Source organism: Cryptomeria japonica, chromosome 7, assembly GCF_030272615.1.
Source record: "Cryptomeria japonica chromosome 7, Sugi_1.0, whole genome shotgun sequence".
Taxonomy (NCBI): domain Eukaryota; kingdom Viridiplantae; phylum Streptophyta; class Pinopsida; order Cupressales; family Cupressaceae; genus Cryptomeria; species Cryptomeria japonica.
In genome coordinates, this window is record NC_081411.1 from 57,176,519 (window position 1) to 57,196,755 (window position 20,237).

Consider the following 20,237-nt stretch of genomic DNA (forward strand, 5'->3'; position numbering starts at 1 on the left):
TAACCATAAATGGTTATGTAAGAGCCATAAATGGTCATGTAAGAGCCATTAGTGGTCTTGGAAGACTTTGGAGATTAATTTGTTGAACACACAAAGCATTAAATGCTTTTCAAAGACTTTGGAGTCTTTGAGAAGTGACTCCATTTTGCTTAGGAATGTGACAATAATTAGGGGATGGATTACGCTAATTAGGAAGGGGTTAGAAGAATCTAGAAGGGGATTAGATTTTGCAAGTGGATTTGGTGGGTGAGGGAAAATAATATTTTATTAAAATAAAAATTCATTTATTTCAATAAATGTGTGCAAGTTGCATTTGTAGGAAAATGCAAGTGGGGGGGGGGGGATAATGATTTAAATAAATATTTTTATTTAATTTATTTAAAAGAGGAATGGGGGATTTAATTAAATAAATAGATTTTATTCATTTAATTGATTGGAATTTGATTTAATGAATTAATTAAATATTAATTTAATTAATTGATGGTTAGTGGATTTTTAATCAAATAAATACAAAATATTCATTTAATTAAAATGGACAGATTTGTGTGACTACATTTGCCCCTTTTTGAGACAGTGCGGTTTATCGCGTCGTTTCAAAGAAAGAAAAATTGGTGTGAAGAAATACCCCATAAAATGTAAATTTAATGGATGGTATGCCCCCTCGAGAGATGGGCTGAAAATTTTTGAAAAATCGGGTGATCTCTCGAAAAAGAATGAAAATTGGCAGGGTGGTAGAAGAGAAGAAGTTAGCCATACAGGTGAAAAATATAAAAAATCGGAGATAAAATGGAAAAATGGGGGGCTCGGGAAGTTCACGGGGACCACGGCGGTAAGCGGGGGAAGTTACGGTGACGGCAAAGGGTATAAATGGGGTGAAAGGGGTGAAAACAGGATCATTTGTGACCGCGACCAGTTGGAAATCAGAGCTCTAATAAGGACATTTGAGGAGCAAGGAGCAGCTAGGATGCCGATTCCGATCACTGAGCACAGATTTGAGCGAGTCCGACGGTTCCAGCGCCCAGACGACTACGGACCAACGGTACGCAAATTCGAATTTTCAATTTTTAGGCTTTTGTGATAGGTTTTTAGCTGAGTCCAAATCAAGTCGGAGCAAGAGCGCTGGAACTACGGTTTTGGTGCTTTTGCTCCATGAATTAGCGCTACTGTGTCGCAATGGCGCTATTGCTCCATTGTTTGAGCGCTACTGTGCCACAATGGCGCTATTGCTCCATTGTTTGAGCACTTTTGATTCACTTTAGCACTATGGTAGGCAAGTTTAGGCGTGTTTGTGCAATGAGCGCTATTGAGGGCGTAATTGAACACTATTGATTTAAAGTAGCGCTACTGTATAGTTGTTTGAGCGCATTTGTAGTTTTGGCACTATAGGATAGCTTATTGAGCGCTTTTGTTAGGTTTGTAGCGCTATTGTTTGGAAACTAGCGTTTTTGATAGTAAAATAGCGCTTTTGTTTTAGGATAAAGAGATGCCCCAATGTGAATGAAGAGAATCTCCCGATGCCAAGGATGGGTGGATGGCGAGATGAAGTGAGAGTTGTTTTGAACCATAGCAGCCTGATGAGACTTAGGTCATTTGTTAGGATAAATGCTCGTTGAAGCCTAGGTGGCCATGATTGCTTACCTGTTGAGACCCGAAGATACTTGATCAAAGTATCTGATGATAGTCTAGGTTTAAACTTAAGAAAGTTTGAAAACAAAACAACTGATGGTGATTGATAAATGTCCATGTACAGAGGAGCTACGCGTGTTGCAGTTACGCGAGCGCCACTCTGCGACACAGGAGTTACGGGACCGATTGACATAGGCAGAGATAGATTGCATTGCCGCGACTGGATTATATGAGGTGATGCACATGCCTGTGATTCGTATAAATCACGGTTTGATCACAGCACTGGTAGAGCGGTGGCACAGTGAGATGTGCCCCTTCCATTTGGCACAGGGGGAGATGACAGTGACCCTGGAGGATGTGTGGCGCATTCTACGGATTCTGATTCGAAGGGAGCTGGTCACATACGACAGATCCTAGGGGACTCTTGCAATTCAGAAGATTTTTGATGAGGACATGTTCATTGATGATGGCTCCGTTGCTTGGGAGGATATAGCAACATTATATGAGCCACTGCCTGCAGTGTCAGCAGGGATCGTGGGAGGACTATTTTGTTCGGACAGGCGATCACATGGGTTGGTCGTCGGATGGGGACAGGTTATTGAGATGATGATGATCGAGGGGACCCGATTTGCGTGGGGGTCGTGCATGCTGGCGCACATGTACCAGGAGCTCCATGAGGTTGTTTATTGGGGGAGGGGTTCTCTAGCAGTGGGCATGATGCTGCTACATATTTGGGCTTGGGAGCACCTACCAGTGACTCGACCCGTGAGTCTGAGATTCCGGGTGATAGACCAGCCATACATGTTCATGTATAGTGGTATGATGAGTCAGCCCCACCTGGGGAAGTTAGAGTGGTGGCGGCGGGCACTAGATGATTTATATGCAGTTATATAGCGGCCAAACTTGGAGTGTGAGCCATGAGATGATGACGCAGAGGCACTGCCTTACATTTTTATGACCCGATTCTTCATTGGGAGGACCGCATACCATGTGGAGAGATAGGTGCCTGAGAGAGTGATAAGGCAGTTTGGACGGCAGCAGGGACTGCCTAGCAGATCAGGAGAGTATGCACAGGTGATTCGGGAGAGGTATGCATGGGGTCCAGTGCTACCATATGATCAGGCACTGGCAGAGTTTCGGACACTACAGGCGAAACCATGGGACATACGACCGAGAGTCGTGGATGCAGGTGTTACAGATGAGTACACGCAGTACCGGGCAGTGCACCCGATCCTACGGATATCAGATCCAGCTGAGCCGATCCCAGAGTTTGAGGATGAGAGGGGACGAAGACGGAGGAGAGGAGGAGGTCGAGGACCCAGGGTAGGTGGAGGAGATGGAGGAGGGGGTGGAGGAGGAGGTGGGTTAGGGTTGCAGAGGCAGCAGAGAGGGAGAGGTGGACTACCTCTACAGATATCACAGGGACCATTGATACAGGGAGGAGTTCAGCTGAGTGGGAGGGGGATGGAGAGAGAGATCCCAATGGACAGAGGGGAGGGGCCTACTGGAGAGGGTGATACAGGTGAGGCGGCGATGGATAGAGGGGAGGGGACTACTGGAGAGGGTGATACAAGTGAGGCGGCGATGGACAGAGGGGAGGGAGCTACTAGAGATCTGCGGGATCATATGATAGCTCATTTGTAGACCTGGATAGAAGATTTAGAGGAGGAGGTAGCAGTTAAGGATGTGCAGCTATTTGCACGAGAGGCAGAGCTGGCGGTGGTGCTGCAGGAGAGGGATAGTGCGGTGGAGAGATTGGCCGAGCTGCAGGAGAGAGTCCGGATAGGAGTAGGGGCACAGGGACCTACAGGGGAGGTGATGAGGGAGATGCGACGAGCACAGGCAGAGATAGAGTACTGGCAGGGTTTGTATGAGCAGGTTGTGCCAGTTAGCCAACGAGCTCTCAACTATTCTCAGATGTGATAGGCCAGATCAGAGCAATCATAGAGGGCGCAGAGCAATGGGGGTGTGATGGGCCCTCTACGGTAAGAGAGATCAGGGGATGTAGGAGGGAGTGGGGGTTCGATGAGACCTCCACAGAGAGATGGATCAAGTGGTGTAGGCACCAGTGGGAGAGCAGGTGGCGCTGGTGGTGGTGGTACAACATCTGGCTAGAGTGGCATTTGAGAGAGCATTTTTGCATATATGTATTGTATCATTGTTTATTTGTACTGTATCTTGGATGGCTCTTGGTAGCCTATTTTTGTAGACTTCATTGTACTCTGATATATGAGATGATATATATGAGGAGATCCCATATTTTGATGATATGTAGTTGATATGTATGGATGTTTATGCAGGATCATGAGTTATTGCTTAGATGGATATGTGTATATGTATGCATTTGATGAGATGTTTCTTATATGCATGTTTTTATGATGATGTATGATGTTAGATACTGACATATGAATGCAGGTTTTATATATGTATGATTTGTTTTGATTTTTGATGTAATGCGTTATGTATGTAATGCCACGATGATAATATATGTGTATGATTTATGAACAGGATTGTGGTGTTTCCTATTGCAATGATATAATGATGAGATGATTTATGCTATGATGTTAATGCAATGGTTTGAATGATTGATTTTATGTATGGATATGCATCTAGATGTGTTTAGATGAATGTAATATGGATAAACAAAATGTAAAGTACAAATGTTTATATGATAATGCCTAAATGAATGCATATGTATAATGGATATAGATAATGGTATGGACCAATGGTTTGAAAAAAAACAAATGGATTTATGATTCTAAATGTTTTAAATATGTTTAAGTAAAAATGATAATGTGATGATACTATAACTTATGGCTTTAATAATTGCACCTTAATGCAATTTAAAAAGGAGGATAATGAATGCAATGTGAAATGAATCCTAGAATGAGCATAATAAGATACTTAATAATGGATGAATGAATGCATCTTTTTACTATAAATGAATGTATGTAATGATAAATGATAAAGGATATTTGAAATGATGATGGATAATTGACACTAAATGAATGTCTAGCAAATGATTTAAATCAATCAAAGACAATTTTGATCCCACGAATGAATCTAATTATTTATGATTGATGTAATGATGCAAATGGTTAATGAAAACTAATGTCAAACATGAACTATATGCAATTTTAAGTCAAAAATGACATGAATGGACTTAATGCAAGATGCACCTAAATGTGAGGATGATATGATCATGAGGAATGCAAGGTTTTTAAGACTTTGCATGATGCATTGATGATGTATTAGAGTACTCGGTCGTGATTGTTACCCAAGACCAGCTTTATTGGTCACTTTTGCATGTAAATCCTACATATGAATGAATGGATGGGTGATATGCAACGAAATGCAGTATATAAACAGATGAGATGGAAATGACGATCCATAGTGCTCTATTTTCATCATTGAGCTTTAAAATGTTGGAAGAGAATACAAGCATCTTGACATTATGATTCAAGATGACCTGAGTATTTCTTACATGGATTTTATATAGAAAGTTAATACAAATGACTTGATATAAGGGTCAAGTCGACCAGAGTATTGCTAGCGGAACAGACAAGGATTTATCTCCATTCATGCATGACTTGGATCGTCCTCCTTGATCTTAGGCTGATCATATCCTGAGACAAGTGCATACCGTACTAAGAAATAAAACCTTTATCCAATTTGGATGGGGAGGAACCAAAGAATGAGCATTGTACCTGCAAACAAACAGTATATACATAAAGAATAAAGAATAAGGATCCTTGGTAATGGTTCATGCTCATATGGTCGAGGTATATGCTGTAGCCAGCAAGTCGTAGTGATCCATGACTGCATTTGGCATAAGATCACGTAGCTTAGTGAACTTCCCACATAGACACCATTAGTACATGTCCCAGTACTTCATCGGAAATAATGCGTAAACGATACAAAACAATGCTGAAAGATCCCAATACAGAAAAACAAACGATTGTACTCACAAATCAACCAAGTATTTGATAGCTTAACATAATTTTCTTGTCAAAGAAAATGTCACTTTTGTCTTTGTTTTGGTAAGGAAGGATGCATCCTTGTTTTAAAGACATTTTGGATTGTTGATGTTGATTGTTTTGGTCGATTGATAAGTGGTCATTGTGTGAGTGTTTGTGTCAATGTTTGTTTTGTATCTGCTCAGGTGAATATGCACAAGGTGTTGCCATGTTTTTGTTTTGATTTTTGATAGTTTTTCGATGTTTTTGGATTTTGTATTGTTTTTGAATGTTTTTGGATTTTGATGATTGTTTTGAATGTTTTTCGATTTTGTGAGACATTTTTTAATGTTTTTGGATTTTGTGAGACATTTTTGAATGTTTTTGGCAATGAATCATAAGTAATGTAGAATCCACTTCCATCATCTAGATTGTAAGGGTATTGCCCCCAAGTTTAGACATGACTATGAAAAAGTGGGATGCAAGATGCATGAAGTACTATCTCTTTATTACAGATCAAATAACAAGCCATGGTTAGATGGATGGATGTTGTGTATGCATGACTGTGATCGCAATGAGCCTGAAAGATACTGGAGCCATTGTCTTTACGAGTGGCGCCTGTTTGCCAGGTTTTCACCATCGCACTGACCCAAGGTGCCACCGGAGTGGTTGTTCACCATTTGGATGCATGATTTTTCTTTACTTTTCTTGAATGTTTTTGTATTTCTTCAGGACATTTTTCTGAATGTTTTTGGTATTTTCTAGTATGCAGGGGAACCTGATGCTCTGTGTAGCTTAAGTATAAAACCTTTTGAGGTGCATGCTGTTGATTGGATCTGCAAGCAGTTCTCCTTCTGATGTAGCCAACTGATATGCCCCGGACCCGAATACAACAGTGACAACATATGGGCCTAGCCAGTTTGATTCAAACTTGCCCTGATGTTCTTTGTTTGGTTGGTTGTGAGGATTCTCTCGTAGAACAAGATCACCTACCTCAAATGTATGAGATCTAACTCGGTGGTTGTAGCTTCTGCTCATGTGCTGTTGATAGGCTTTGAGATGGTTGTACGCAGCTTGTCGCTTCTCATCAAGTAACTCCAAGTCCTGAAGATGAGATACTTTGTAGGCTTCATCATCGATGAGATTGTGCAAGGAAACCCATAATGATGGTATCTCGACCTCAATAGGTAAGATAGCTTCTGCACCATAGACCAATGAATAAGGAGTTGCACTTGTAGGGGTTCGAATGCTAGTTCGATATGCCCATAGTGCTGGACTTAGTTGAACATGCCAATCACGGCCGGCATCATTGACTGTCTTCTTGAGGATTCTTAATATGTTTTTATTGGATGCTTCGACCTGACCATTGCCTTGTGGGTAGTAGGGAGTGGAAAAGCGGTGTTGGATATGAAATTTCTCACAAAGTTCACGAACATCCTGATTTTTGAAAGGAAGACCATTATCTGTGATGATGGACATGGGCACACCATACCGACAGATGATGTAGTTGAGGATGAATGAGGTGATTTGCTTGTCGGTAACTTGGGTAAGTGGAACAGCTTTGATCCACTTTGTGAAATATTCGGTGGTGATAATAATGAATTTATGGCCGTTAGATGAAGATGGGTGAATCTTACCCACAAGATCAAGGCCCCATTGATAGAAAGGCCATGGTGTAGTGATTGGTTGCAGTTCCTAGGCTGGTGCATGATTCAGGTCGCCATGAACTTGACATTTCTTGCATTTTCTGACAAAGTAGTAGGAATCTTTTTCCATAGATGGCCAATAATATCTAGCTCACAGGAGTTTCTTGGCTATTAATGGACCACTTGAGTGAGTCCCGCAAATTCCTTCATGTACCTCTTCCAAAGCCTTTGTTATCTCACCTTGTTCTAGACATCGAAGGAGAGTACCATCAAGACTACGGCAGTATAGGGTTTCGACAATAATGGTATATCGAGCAGTTTGGCGAATAAAGGTTTTACGTTGGTTATTCGATTGGTTGGGAGGAAGGGTGTGATCGTGGAGATAGGTGTAGAACTCACCATACCACGGGGATTCAGAACCGACAAGGCGACATATCATTTCGGATTCGGGGATATCATAAGCGGGGATCCAAAGCTATTCTACCAAGAACTTGTAGCGTGTTGAATTTTGTGGAAGATCTAGGAGAGATGCGATGGTAGCCATGGCATCAGCAGCTCGATTCTGATCTCTTGGTATCTGCTCAAAGGTAATAGTAGTAAATGATGTCTTTAGTGTGTCCACCATTTGCTTATATGGCATGATTTTATCATCTTTAGTTTGATATTCATCTGTCGCTTGTTGAATGACTAGTTAGGAGTCGCCATATACTTGTAGTTCTTGTAATTTCCATTGTACGGCTAGCCTGAGTCTTGTGATCAAGGCCTCATACTCTGCTATGTTGTTGGTGCATGGAAATGTGAGCCTGTAAGACTTCAGGATGCTGTCACCTTGAGGTGTGATAAACAAAATGCCTGCCCCCGAGCCATGCCTAGTGTATGAACCATCATAGTATAGTTTCCATGGTTGTATTGTTGTAATCATGAATATCTCTTCATCTGGAAAATTGGAAATGAGAGGATGATCGCCTATGAGGGGTGCATCGGCCAACTGATCTGCAATAACCTGCCCTTTGATAGCCTTACGGTCCACATACTTGATGTCAAATTCACTTAGATTCATCACCCATTTGGCCAAGCGGCCTGTCAGTGCTGCTTTGCTAAGTAAATACTTGAGTGGATCAATCTTTGCAATGAGTTGTACTTTGTGTGTTAACAGATAGTGCCTTAGTTTAGTGGTTGCTAAGATTACTGCTAAGCAAACTCGCTCAATAGGTGTGTAATTGAGTTCATAGCCAACCAATGTGCGAGAGATGTAGTAAACAGCACACTCTTTTCCTTCTGCATTATGTTGTGCTAGTAGTACACCCAATGCTGTATTTGTTGCTGAGATATAGAGTAACATTGATCTACTTGGATCTGGTGGCATCGACAATGGTGGATTCATGAGATAGTCTTTGAGCTTCTGAAATGCTTGTTGGCATCTGGCATCCCACTGAAAGCGGATGTTCTTGTGTAGCAGGTGTGTGAATGGGTGACATTTATCAGCCAATTGTGCAATGAATCTTCAGATGGATTGAAGCCGTCCTTGTAATGTCCTTAGCTAACTGATATTCTTTGGAGGTGGCATGTCCATGATTGCTTTTACCTTTGCTCGGTCGACCTCAATACCTTTGCTTGAGACAATGTATCCTAGAAGCTTCCCGGAGGTTACTCCAAAGACACATTTCTTTGGGTTGAGTAGAACATGGTATTGTTCCAGTCTATCAAAGATTTTATCTAAGATGTGGAGATGTCCTTCTTTGGTAAGTGATTTTGCTAGTAAGTCATCCACATAATCTTCCATCATAGTATGCATCATGTCATGGAAGATGGTGGTCATTGCTCTTTGATAAGTCGCTCCTGCATTCTTTAGACCAAAAGGCATTACATTCCAGCAATATGTGCCCCATGGACATGTGAAGGCTGTCTTATGTTGGTCTTCTAGTGCGATCTTTATCTGATTGTATCCTGAAAAGTCATCCATGAGTGAAAGCATGGCATGCCCTGCTGTCAGATCCACTATGATGTCGATATTTGGAAGGGGGAAGTCATCTTTAGGACATGCCTTGTTCAGATCTTTGAAGTCAGTACAAATGCAGATGCCCCCCTTCGGTTTGCCGACAGGCACAATGTTGGAGATCCATTCTGCATAATCAATTGACCTAATGAAACTAACATCTAGGAGTTTCTTGAGTTCTGTTTTGACTAGCACTACAATTTGAGGATGCATCTTACGAAGCTTCTGCTTGATAGGTTTGGCTCCTTCTACTACAGTGAGGTGATGCATGACTAAATCAGGATCAAGCCCAAGCATGTCTGCATATGACCATGCAAAGTTGATCTGACGCTTCTGGAAGAACTCTATAAATTTAGGTTGTTCCTCCGAAGTGAGAAGAGATGCTAGATGTATGATATGAGGATTTTCAAGAGTCCCCACATTGTATTCTTTGGTTTCCTTGATGAGAATCGTTGATCGTTCCTGTTGTGTACTAGCAGGGAGAATGTCAAACCCTTCATCCTCAGGCACCTCAGAGAGGTTTTCACCATTGGATACGCTCTTTCTTTTTACTTTTGTCGGATCAAACAATGCCACAGTGTGGTTTTCACTGAAAGATCCATTTTTTATAGTGATATTTTTGCAGCTGAAAGGTTTGACATCCACCCCGAAGTATGTTGCGCTATTAAGTTCAATGGCGAATCCAGCTTTGTGATCCCCGCTTGGTAGGTTATCCCTTAATTCCAAAAAGTCAATGATGGCCTCATCGTTTTGGAAGAAGTCAAGACATGGGGGATGTGGTTGGTTCCATTCGATGAGTTCAGGATGGATAATGGGCATTACTTTATCGATTAGGTTAAGTTCGTTAGAGGTATCAGTGAGGGTTAAGACATTATGGTGAAGGTCGTTGATGGTACTCTCCTTGTCAGAATCAGGCATGGGATGAGATGTAGGGTCTGTGGAAGATGTTTCCAGTTCAAGAACCCAAGTGGTCTTTATCTGTGCTTCTCCATAAACAGGGATGTCTTTGCATGGTGGAGGTGGTGATGTGTCTTCCTCATCTGAAGTATTAAGCTGTACAGAATCAAATTCCCACTCATGTGAGTCGGTCTCTAAATCACTTTCCAGCATCCGATTGTTATACCATACTGGGATGTCTTTGAAGTTAAACACTGTAGGTGTGATTGGTTGATGTACCTTTGTAGTGATTGGTGCTGTAGGAAGGATGATGGGGATCAAGGAATCCGATACAGGGAGTACCGGTAGTGTTGACTCAATGGTTTCTGCTGGAACTGCTGGTGCCATAGATACTGCTGCGGGTTCTGATACAATTGCTGCTGCTAAGAGTACTGCTGATGGGATTACGGGTCCATTTGGTGGAATGAATGGCATTGGTGATGGTTGCGTTGGGGTTGTGAGCCTTGATGGGATAGTTGGGATGGTGCTTGAGGCTGCTTTAATGATGAAAGGTGTCCTTTTTTCAGTAGGTTGACATAATGGTTTGCTGGGTTTTCCTTTGAATCTGAGCTTAGGAAAGATCTCCTTTTCAAAGCCTAGGCTTGTATTACCTTTGGGCTTGAATTCTAGCAGCAGAGGTTCATGTCGTCCTTGTTTGCAATATCCTAAAGCACTTTGACCATCATACCCCATTCTTTGCATAATGAGGAGACCTTTGCCATATTGATCCGTAGGAAGCTTAACTGGCGGAATATCAGTGGTGATGGGATCTTTATAGATCCATTCCGCTAGGTCCTCATCTTGGGTTTCTTCCTCTTGACTCTTTCCAAGGATGAAAGGCATTAAAGCATATGCTGGCGTGATCAGTGGTTGCTGGAGTAACTGCTATGGTTTACCATGCGTTCTAGGAGAAGTGGGCATTTGTCCCACACAAAAGAGTTGACTCAAGTTGTATTCCCTAGGACCTTCCTCTGCCACTTTCATCTTAAGTTTTTCTTGCTTTAGTATAGTGGTGTTTGAACTGGCAAGAGAGGCTGGACTTATATATGATGTGGAGGAAATGGCTTCTCTATTATTAGGAACAGTAATCTCAAGTTGATGGCTGATATTATGGCAAAACGCAAAGGGATTTGCATCACCTAGGATTGTGATCTCTGCACCATTATGTGGGAACTTGATACATTGATGGTAGGTAGATGGAACGGCTTGCATGGCATGTATCCAAGGTCTCCCTAATAATAGATTGTATGGAAAAGGAAGGTCCAGAACCTGACAGATGATGTGCTTTACCACAGGGCCCACCCGGATTGGTAGTACCACAGCTCCTTTGGATGAACGCTTTGCATCGTCATAGGCTTTGATGGTGATCTTCTTGCGAGGATCCACTGATTCTATTGCATATCCCAATGCTGTGACCAACTGTAGTGTACAAATGTTCAAGCCTGCTCCATTATCGATCAAGACTTGCTTGATCCTGTGTTGGTTGATAAAGCCTTCAATGTGTAGCGAAGTGTTATGAGGTTGCTGGAAGGAAGAGTTGTCACTTTCAGAAAAAAGTGAGGCAAGGTGATGAATTTAGACTTCCAACCATGGCTTGAAATTGGTCTGTATTCAGGTTTGTAGGGACTGACGCCTCTTGGAGTGCTTGATCCAAGATAGTTTTATGAGATGGCGATAGGCACAATAGCTCTAGAATGGATATAAGCGCAGGCATTTTGTCTAATTGTTCCACAAGATTGTATTGCTTTGGGATGGAGGTGGTACCTTGTAGAGCTGCTTTGATGGTGACTTTGCCACGACGTGTAACAACATTGCAATTTGAGTTGGGATTTTTGAAGGTTATAGTTGCAACTTGTTCACTGGCATCATACAAATGATTTACAGTGTAATTATACGCAGCCTATGTATAATCAGTGGTATCAGTGCCTCACCTAGAAGTGGAAGGAACCCTTTGATCTTGTGATGGAAGTGGATTTTTGAACATTAGATGATCATTATTTGTTGTTTTTGGGTCATGTCCTTCAATTTCAATTTCTCCTCGATCAATAAGATCCTGAATGAGATATTTCAATCGATGACAATTACTTGTCTTATGTCCTCTTCCTTGATGGAATTCACAGTGTTCAGTATCTCTCCACCATGCCGGTTTGACTTGAGGCTCATAGTTTGATAGTTTAGGTAGAGTGACCAAATTTTCAGAAATGAGTTGTCGCAATACTGTTTCAATGGATTCCCCTAAGGGAGTGTATGTGCGTTTCTGTTTTTGTTGACGAGGTCTTGGTTCATCGTGAGACGTGATGCGACCTTGATTGGAAGGAACATTTGTGTTATTCTGAGGTGGAGGATTTTGTCCTGCAAACCGAACCACAGGTTGTGCATTTTGGATAGTCCGGGCATCCACAACCCTATCGTTGATGATATTCTTGTTTTTATTCCAGAAGCTTGGTTTATCACCATTGAAGCGTGGGCGAGGACCATTTTTTGGTTCATTAAAGATTTTGATGAGTCCTTTCTTGATAAGTGCCCTTTCACATTTCAAACCCTTGGTGATCATATCGTTAAAAGAGTCTGCGTCTTTGACATCCAAGTGAAATTCTATTTCTTCGTTTAAGTTGGAAATGAATATTTCCACTAGTTCTCATTCACGTAACTGAAGAGAACGTCTGCTAGACATTTGGCGCCATCATTGCAGGAATACTAAGAATTGTTCACCTAGTTTTTGTTTGGTGTTGCACAGATCAACCATGGTAATGTCACGTTCAATGTTATGAGAGTAATGAGCAAGGAACTTTTGGATGAGTTCCTCAAATGTTCTAATAACACCTGGTAGTCGGGAAAACCATGAGGTGGTTGTCCCTCCCAAGATTTGGGGAAAAAGTCGCATTAGGTAGGTGTCTTCATATGCCACTTCAAGACAAGCGGAATGAAATTCTCTGACATGATCACGAGGATCCCCCTTTCCTCTATATTTTTCAAATTTGGGTGTTTTGAACCCGCGGGGAAAGGGTGTCATGTAAAGATTCCTATCAAAAGGATAGGGACAGATGTCATTGAGTGAGAATTGGTTAGTCTTAACACCACTATGAAATTGTTTGGCGAGATTCTTGACTTGTTTCTGCATCATCTCCATTTCATTTGGAGGATAAGGTGGTGGGTTACCTCGAGGAATGTTATATCTGATGGGATCTCTACCTCTTTCCTCTTCATGGCGACTTTGTCTTTCTAATGCTTGTCTTAATTGGGCAAGATCAAAGTCAGAGGGGAGTTTTGCTCCCTCTTGAGCGAGTCTTAAGAAGTGAGCGTCTGCATTGCTCCTGAGTATTTCATCATATAATCTGTTAAAGAGAGGGTTATGCTAAGCCCTTTCTATTGTTGCAGGAGTAGGAGTACTTGGGTTTTCGTCATTCGCATTTCCTCCAAGTGCTTCTTGAAATTCATTGAGATTTTCCTCTTCTTCTTCTTTCATTTCTATTTCTCGTTGCCTTGATTGTGAACGGGTTTGAGCCATTTTGCTTTACAAGCTTTTGTTGAAGTTGATTGAAGATGATGATGAGTTTGTTTGATGAAATGAAAGGTTGATGGTTGGTGAATGGAGTTGTATGTGGATCTCTAGCACTTTTAAGGTAGATGTAACCGAAATTCCTTCTTTGAATTGCTTGTTTGTTTGATAAGTTTTGATGTGATAAGGTGTAGAGCAATCTGAGATGTGTTACAGATTGAACTACCTAGTAATGAGAGGATTCACTCATGAACTATTTTTAACCTGCGTAGATGTCTCTCTTAAGATGAGCTTATCCTAGATGTAGAAACAATCTAAAAAGTGATGTGATGCGATTGATTCAAGCAATATCTAAAAAAGGAATCTTGGAACAAGAACCTCTTAATGTTTTGAGAGTTGGAACGGATTGATGATGTATGAGTAAGATGATGGATGAAAATGTTTTCAACTTTCAATAAAAACTTTGTGTTACAAATGGGACAAACTCTACCTCTTCCCTTTCGGGTGTTGGTGGTATTTCTCGAGCTATGTTGTATGTGATGTAGACGTTTGGGAAGAAGTTGGGATTAATCTTTCCTCCTTGGTTTTGGTGATAACTCAGAGCTCTATATTACATAAAATCTCTACGGTTCAATGATTCGGAATCAAATTCATTTGTTTTGCCTTGAAGGTGGAGACGCATGCGATACAGAAAGACTCTATGTGAGACAAAGATTTGTCTATTTATATAGAAGAATTTCTTCCTTTTGATCAAAGCCTTTGAGCTCAATGGTCTTCTTTTCAAGTTGATATTTTGATGACGCTTCTTTTTTCGCAAGATGTGAAGAATGGTCATAAAATTTGACTCTTTGTTGTTTGCACTTTATTTTTGATGTGTTTGGTTGTTTTGAGAAATGTTTGGTTGGATGAATACTTGGTTTTTGAAAGTGATTTTCTGATTTTTCTTTGACAAGAAAACAAAGCAAGCACACAAACACAAGAATGTTGCCTAAAAGGCACAAATGAGTATGGGTCTAGATCAACCCAATCCTTGGACTTGTATATGACCCTTCCTTTAGATGTATTTTAAGGTGTATTTCCAAAGCCTAAAGTCGGCTCAATTTGCACTTGGTCTTTAAAACGAACACACTTCAAACACTTTTTATTCCTAAGGTCAAATGGTCAGTCGTGATAAATTTAGCCCACATCTTGATATTTCTTCGACTTTGGTACTACATACCTTATGAATCCTGCCTTGGCAGGTAAGGATGTGATATACTAAGTCTTGCACGAGCATAACAAATAGATGATCCCTATGATGGGGGAGTCACCACTTTTATCAAGCCACAAGTGACTTTTCAAAAAGCTATGTTTCTACTCAAAGAAATATGTATGGTGAGTATCTTGGGAGCAAAACCATCTATGCTCTTGCACTAAATTATATCTCAAATATCCTCAATCAATAGAACGGGTGGGATACTACTTAAAGGTGTTTAGTCATGTTCGATGTTTTTGGACATATGTTCATTCTGCAGTGACTCACTTAAGAGCCTTGTAACTGGTGGTGGAGCCCATTTGTCCTTTTGGCCAGTTACACTGTAGGAACAGCTATACCCAAGGCTACAACTTTCACTCTCACCTGATTTCTATAGCGGCTCGAAGGATTTACCACTTGAGGTCGTTCCCAAGAGTATCGATCCCTTGGCAGGTCTCTCTTAAAAAGATAAAATTTTGAGTGTTACTAACACTTTTCTCTTGCACCTAGGACCACGAGAGCCAAGGGAGAGGATAGTGTGTGTTAGAGGTAGGACCACTCGACTGACCTTTTTGCACAAGTGTGCCAAGCACAAAAGACACTTGTTCTTTCTAATCCATCATTGCAATGTGATCTAACTACTTGGAGATGTTGCTCCAACAGTCATGGTGTTCTTTTTAACTTCAAAAGCAATGTGTTTTGTAATCTAGAATTCAGAAATCCTGGTCAACTTAATGAAAATATGTTTGCTGGAAGTAAAATTTATTTTGCAAAAAATCAAAACAAGTGGATTGTTCTTTTTACTTGCCCAAAAATTGAAGTGTGGATTGTGATTTTTAAGTTTGATGCAAGGAAATCAAATTTGTTTGTTGATTTTAAGCACCAAAAGACAAGTTATCCTAGCTAGAAAGCAATAGAAGTTTGTCTTTTTCAAGTTTTTAATGCACCAAAAGACAAGTTTGTGATTTTTTTATGGTGAGTTTTTAACCTGCGCAAACAAAAACGTGTTAGTAAAGTCGATGTCCAAGGGGGGCTTCCACAAGCCTAAAAATTTCCACTTTTTTTTTGTTACAAGGCGATTTGGACAACACTCTGTTACAATAGCGCTAGTCTGTGTTTAAGCAGAGGCGCTACTTAACACAAAAGCGCTTAAAGAAGGGGAGAGACAGAGAGACAAAAACGCTAGAAGAGTTTCAATAGTGCCAAAATAACTGCAAAAGCGCCAAAACAAGTCCAAAAGCGTTGAAATGAGAACAATAGCGCTAATTGCGTAAATGTCGGTAGCGCTAGAACGTGTTCAATAGTGCCAAAGCGCAACCTGTGTGACACTTTCAATAGTTAGACAAGTTAGTTTGCTAAAAACAATGATATTTTGCGTGTTCAATTCACGTCGGGTTCACCAAATGATGCCCTCCTAAATGGACAAGGTTAGTCAATGACAAATAACACAAAAGACACAAGAAAACCATTAGTGTTAGTCAATCAAAAACTAATCTAAAAAAAAAGGCATATCAAGAGAGACACTAAAAACATGCTAATATATCTAACTAAATAAACAAAGATAACGAGACATCTCCAACTGCCTCTTAACATGGCCTTAGCTCCTTCTCCCTTGTTCCTCTCCTCTCCAAGTTCCAAAATAGTGTAGCTCTCAGTAGCTTTTTGCACTATGGATGCTTATGGAGGATTGAGATTTAGTATTGTGCTTCAAATACGAAATGAAAAGCTAATACTATGCTATTGATACTAAAATGATTTATTTTATCCAAAATAACAAGATATTAGTTGATTATGCTAAAATGCTTTCTTAAAATGCCTATAGGTTAAATGCATACAAGTTTTCAGGATCTAGATTATGAAGAAATGGGCTCCATTTATAGGAAAAATGGAGCAATGGATGGTTGAAATTGAGTAATCTCAACAAGGGTCAGGATTGAATGATTTCAAATCCATGTGAGGGCTTTCAACCCAATCCCAGGATGACAAGTGTAAATGTGAGATAGGTTGAGAGGAGAGGGAATAAGCATTTAATGCTTGATATGACCTTGGGGGTTTAAAGTCAAGGTTGGTTGAATGAATAAACTTTTTATTCAAAGAATAAAGCTTTTATTCAATGGATAAATTCTTGTGCAAATGTGAAATGGATGAATATGGTCAAAACAATAAATATTTGGGGAGACAAGTTTGAATTAACCATAAATGGTTATGTAAGAGCCATAAATGGTCATGTAAGAGCCATTAGTGGTCTTGGAAGACTTTGGGGGTTAATTGTTGAACACACAAAGCATTAAATGCTTTTCAAAGACTTTGGAGTCTTTGAGAAGTGACTCCATTTTGCTTAGGAATGTGACAATAATTAGGGGATGGATTAGACTAATTAGGAAGGGGTTAGAAGAATCTAGAAGGGGATTAGATTTTGCAAGTGGATTTGGTGGGTGAGGGAAAATAAGATTTTATTAAAATAAAAATTCATTTATTTCAATAAATGTGTGCGAGTTGCATTTGTAGGAAAATGCAAGTGAGGGGGGGGATAATGATTTAAATAAATATTTTTATTTAATTTATTTAAAAGAGGAATAGGGGGATTTAATTAAATAAATATATTTTATTCATTTAATTGATTGGAATTTGATTTAATGAATTAATTAAAATAAATTGAATAATTTATTTAATTAATAGAAGAATGTTTGGAGATGAATTAATTAAATATTAATTTAATTAATTGATGGCTAGTGGATTTTTAATCAAATAAATACAAAATATTCATTTAATTAAAATGGACAGATTTGTGTGACTATACTCTCAAATTCATATTTCCCCAAATTCAAATTTCAATTAATTTCATCTCTTTCTAAATCATCAAATTCACATTTCACCATATCTGAATTTCAATTAATTTCATGTACATTTCAGCATTTGAAAGTCCAAATTCAAATCCAAATAGAAAATGAAAATCAAATTCAATTTCAAAATCCTACAACACATGGTAAAATCAAAACTGATTGATTAAATCAGTTGTCTAATCAGTTAACTCATCATTCATCTTTTTTAACTCAGAATCAGCTTTTTATGACTAATCCATCAATTAAGTCATCTCCCTAGTCTATTTAGTTCACTGATCAATCAAATGAGTTTACTAGCCAATCTATTGAGTTCACTCTCCAATCAATCATGTTAATAGATCAATCTATTGAGTTAACAAATCAATCATGACTAGTTCAGTGATCAATCAATTTTAGTTATCTATCAATCAATGCTTGAGTTCTATTTCTCACCCCCTTTGTGTTGAAAATCTATAAATTCAACATCATTTTCTCAATTCAAGCTAGATCACAGAATCACAGTCTTCGATATAGTTGTCTAATCTATGCAAGGAATCAGTGCAATACCTGAAAGCCAATTCTACAGCAACTAAGGAGAAGAGCAATGGAAGCTTTGTCAAATTGATTGAGGGAGTCTTAATTAAATTAATTTATTCATTATTCAATTGGTTTTGCATTATTCGATTGTTATTTAATATTAATTCTAATTAGATTAGAGTTTGTGATTCGCTCTTATAATCTGATTAATTATGATGATTTTAACCCTGAGTACATTTGGTGAACCTGACATGAACTAACAACAATTTGAAATTTTGTGTATGCCTACAGGTTTCCATTTTTGGAAGGTTTCCATTTCTGAAACGTTTCCATTTTTGGGATGTTTCTATTTCTAAAAAGTTTCCATTTTTGGCAGTTTTTATTTTTGGAAAGTTTCCATTTTTGTAGGTTTCCATTTTTGGAAATTTTCCAGTTTTGATAGGTTTCCATTTTTGGAAAGTTCCTATTTTTGCAGGTTTCCATTTTTTTGAAAGTTTCTCATTTTTTGCAAGTTTCCAATTCTAGAAACTTTTTGTTCTTGGTAGGTTTCCACTTCAGGAAAGTTTTCATTTTTTGCAAGTTTTCGTTTCTGTAAATTTTCCGTTTTTGGCAAGTTTCCACTTCTAGAATGTTTCCATTTTTGGCAGTTTTTTCATTTTTGGAAAGTTTTTCGTTTTTGGTAGGTTTCCATTTTTGGAAAGTTTTCATTTTTGTCAGGTTTCCATTTCTAGAAAGTTTTCATTTTTGCAGGTTTCCATTTTTGGCAAGTTTCTGTTTCTGAAAAGTTTCTATTTTTGGCAGATTCCATTTTAGCAAGTTCCTCATGTAAAAAATAAATTAAAAAAATAACTCTCTATTCTTTCATTTTTCTTAAATTCTAGTCTTTAAGTGTTTTGTTTTATAATAGATCATTGATAAACACTGAAGCTGATTTTTGTAACCAAAGGAAGAAAATTAGGCTAGAAAGCCCACAATGTGCTAACAATTCTCATGGTTTCTTTCAGGGTTGAACTTAGTTTAGCTAAATCTTTCTTTTTGGTGCTTTTAATAAAGAACAATACAACTTTCATCATTGCTATGACAGTTAAAATGAACCCCATGCCTTTTTGGAGCAACATCTCCAATAGTTTAGAAAACATTGCAATGAAGGTTTAAAAGGAATCATTGTTCTTCATGTCTTCAAGGTGATAAGTATATGCTCTCCCCTTTTTTGGGTGATCAAAAAGCCACACCCACATTTTTCATGCTTTATTTCATTTTCTGCATTAGGATAACATCTTTAGAAGGTCTGCCTCCCAAGTAGCCTATAAGGCCAAGTGAGAGGGAACGACCTAAGTGGCAACGACTAAAGCCAAGTAATCAAAGCCACTATAAATAAATGTGTATGCGATGAAAATCATATGCAACGAGTGTTACATTATGGCACAACGACGTTATGTCTCCCTCAATGCCTATACGGTACGTTAAAATCTGTAGAGTGTAACCTCTACATACTGAGAGGCCTCACTCAACAGAGTGTAAAACATTGTTGATTGTGACCAATCGAATGGAACACTTTCTAAACACCTTAGAAATTAGAAGCTCAACTAGGTCAGTAACCAGACACTTGGATTATCACAATGTGAGGGTGGGGAAGAATCCGCCCCCAAGACACTCACCATATATCTCCTAGGATAACGAGCCAATTGAAAATCAATCTTCTTTGGTCTAGTTTCTGGAAAAAGGGAAAAAAATGGGCGCACCCTAGGGTGTGACAGGGTTGTTTGAGTTGACAGAGTATCCAGTTGTGGGTTGTGGTAATACTTGTGACCTTTTGACCATTAGGAGAGTTTGTTTGATTTGCTATCGATTGACCAATTACAACAAAAACAAAATGAGGTTTTGAAAAAGACTCCAACATTCATGAGAATTTGAAAAAGTTTTGTAAACAAGTATTCTTTAAGTGTTATTATTCTTTTTGATGTGTCTATTGTGTCCTTTGCTAC